General features: G+C 32.5%; 1 pseudogene; it reads right to left on the reverse strand.

The window, feature by feature from the left end:
* Positions 806 to 3,797, reverse strand: part of LOC110271924 — a 27,830-nt pseudogene continuing 24,838 nt past the window's right edge.

The raw sequence follows: 3,797 nt of genomic DNA on the forward strand, positions 1-3,797 counted from the left end.
AATCCAAAAACATGATTTGGCATGAATTGATGCAGGTGGTGTGGTGTGTCCAAAATTTACAACCATGAAAAGCGAAGGATACACAATAAAACAAAGATGGCAAAGAAGAAATGGTAAAATATTAGAAACCGAACCATGCTAAGATGATCAGTAATTCCAAGCATGTTCATTTTTAAATACAATGTGCAAATTTTGTTTTCCACTTGAAAACACCTGAGACAATGGAATGAAACAAATGCCTTTTATTGCAAAATGTACCCAATTTTATGAAGAGAAAAAAACAATGACAATATAAAAATGAATGAAAAAGAATTTTTGTGTTGCTGCTTCTATAACACAACCAATTAGCAAGTAGCTTAGTGTGCAGTGTGCTCCCAATCCATTTCTAATGGACTCAAGGGCCTGGACAACCTCAGCCATGCTTGGTCTCCTTAATGGATCCTCCGAGGTACAAATTAACTCATTTTCAGCAAATCCCAAATTTTTGCCAACGCGCTATTGTGCAGCTGTTAGGAAGGAGTGAGAGTTTGGCTCCTTGTGTGGGAGAATAAATCTCCATCACGCGACCTGAAATTATTCTGGAGAGCTAAATTTTTCTATAGTGATCCCTCAGGTAGAGTTTTGGGTACTATAATAATCCCTATGTTATTTTCGGTGTGGAGCTAGCTGTCGGAGTATTAGCGTGGCTAAAATTTTGCCACGCTGAACAGTTATAATGACTAGCTAACGTGTACTCATTCCAATTCCTACCTAATTTGGTCCTTACTCCCAATTTATAATCCTAATCCTAAATCTGTAAAGGATTCTATCTATGTCTTTCTTTTTTTTCATCCGTCGACAATGTCACAGCATTATATCTGACCTCGTCACTCTTCACCATACCACTGAAAACATTGAATGCCTTATCTGATCATCCATTTTGTGCATATTTAGCTATCATAGAGTTTCAAGAGTAAGTGTAACACCCTAACTTTTAGTATTTTATGATCGTACTAAGGTAGCGTTTGGTGGAGAGACAGAGACGAAAAGATTGAGACTGAGAGACAGAGACTAAGAGACAGAAATTGAAATAAATTTCAGTATTCTATTTGGTGCAAATTGGGAGACAGAAATTAAAACAAGAATGAAACTCTAATTTAATTTGTACAAAAAATAAAATTAGAATTAATTAATTGAAATGAGGATATTTTAGGTATAAAATGTTATTAAAGTTTCAGTCTCCATCTCTAAAAATTTTAGTCCCCTTTGTCCTTACTTTTTGGAGGTACTGAAATACTGAAATTTTAGGGACAAAGACAGAAATTTTAGTACCAGTCTTTGAAACAACAAACATGATACTGAGTCTCAATCTCCCAATCTTTGTCTCAGTACCTTAAAACAAACGCTACCTAAAAGTTTAGGCGTTACTTACCTCTAACCCTTTTTATTTTATACTATCTTTATTTAATATTGAGACTTCGCGAATGCGAATTAGAATTTTAATCAAGAAAACGAAAGGTCTTTACTTTAAAAATCTTAATTACAAAAACATATATACTCACATAGCAATAATTGACTTTACTCGGTAAACTATTCTTTTATCAAACCTTTGAAAATACTTTTTAATTCTACTTTAGATAATTAATTGCTTTCTTTAAATTTTCGAACTTAAAACAAAACTCATTTACAAACAAAAAACTAATAGTATCAGAGATCCAATTGAACACACAAGTAAGGCAGAATAAGACAACTAGCATAATTACAGAGGAAATCCAACAAGCAAAACACAACCAAATGCAAATACGCAAACAAAATATGATGCATGTCTGTCCTAAGCAGGCCATGAACTCACGCGTCGGTTGTCTACCCATAACCCGATGTTATTCAGGGCGAACCCTGAATATGGTTTCTTTACGGTGTCAGTCAGGCACAATTATTATTATGGGCGAACCCATGTCAGTTAGGATATCTTGGCATCACGGTAGAAACAGGCTATTAGTTAGGCGAACATTCTCGCATTAGCAACTCAGGCTATCAGTTAGACGGGCACTTTCGCATTAGCAATTTGGCACAAAGGCCCATTCAACATACAATAAGCTATCGGTTAGGCAGACATTCCCGCATTAGCAATCTTAGGCTATCAGTCAGGCGGGCATTTCTGCATTAGCACTTTGACACAAGACCATTCGACATACACTTTTCATGATTCATTATTTGTTTCAGTTATTTATTTCGTACATGGCTTCTCATTTTCTTCTGTATTATGCCTCTACATCACCAATTACATACACACACTTCCACATCACCTATATTATTAAACATACCTCCGCATCACCACTTAATTGCACATACCTCCGCATCACCAAATAATCAATTACTCTTACCTCCACATCACCTTATAGGTATACTTTCAGTTTTAGCATCAAAACCTTTAATTTTCCAAATACTCAAACTTCTTTAACTTTTAATCAAGATAAAACTCGTTTTCTTAATAAACCAAACTCAATTCCTAACTTAAAACAAAATCTTTTCTTAATAAACCGAAATCCATTAATATGATTTTTGAATCAAATTTTCTTTTAAATAACGCTTTAAACAAACCCCAGAGTTTTATAAAATTTTCTACAACATTTACTCTAAAATTTGGACTTTGCCATCCTTCAAGGGTTCCTGCTAAACCATCTTCAATTCTCAAAAGCTCCTTCTTGATAATTCAAACAAATCAAATTCAATATTATAAATTCATTTTCAATTCTCAAAAATCACTTTCAATAAGTCAAATTTTTAATACAAAAACCCTTTTTTCAATTATGAATAAATATGTAAACAAATCTTTTTCTAATATAGAGTCATTTTTTAAAATAAGCTTGTAAATAAGGTTTCTAAAATAAAATCACATATTTTTACAAGAACTTGACAGAACCTCTCCTTAAAATAGACTTCACCACCCTCACGGCTCCGTCACTTTTATCATTCCTTAACTTATCTCAATCCATACATTATTCTCAATTTTTACATCATTTTACTAAAACATACACATAATTTATTCACAGTCACAATTTCGACAATTCTCATCACAACCAGCTATAAATCAGAATCTTTAGCATTCTCCAACATTCAGAAAATCAAACACATATTCATCAAATTCAATTATTTTTACAGTCACAAATTCAACATAAATTTGTCATTCAATCAGTCCAAACAGTTATAAATTATTTGTAATTACTCATTAAACTTTTGAGCATTCATGAATTAAAAACATATAATTTTAAAACGAACCCCCTACTTCCGTACGAAATCAAAGTCAACAAAAATTGCGAAAAAATTTTTTGATCGAGCTGCTGAAGAAAAAAATGTTAGAAATTGTCTATGCTTCTTAAAATTTCAATTGGCCAAACTCAAAAAAAAAAGAAAAACTATGTCACTGTCAATTTATACCAAACAAAAATGATACTAACACAGAGAAAAAAAAATACAAACACTTTTATCGAATTATATTTTTTATTAGAATTACGGATCGTAAGAAATTAGAGCCGGAATTCCAGAGGTTCCATAATTCTCTCCCTCACCCACGGTCATTTCTCTTTCTTTTCTTGAGAAAATGGTTCGATCTTGCTTATTAATGAAAAAAGAATGATTAATTAGTATTAAAGTGACACATGAGGAGCTTATGTGTCATGATTATATATAAATATGTATATATACTTACAAGCTACGTTTCTTTTCTTTCTTTGTTCCTTTAATGACATTGGTTATATATATATAAAAGCCATGTTTCAGTTTCTTTCTTTTGCTCCCAACTGGCTTCCGCCAACCAA

This window comes from Arachis ipaensis, chromosome B05 (assembly GCF_000816755.2).
Source record: "Arachis ipaensis cultivar K30076 chromosome B05, Araip1.1, whole genome shotgun sequence".
NCBI lineage: Eukaryota > Viridiplantae > Streptophyta > Magnoliopsida > Fabales > Fabaceae > Arachis > Arachis ipaensis.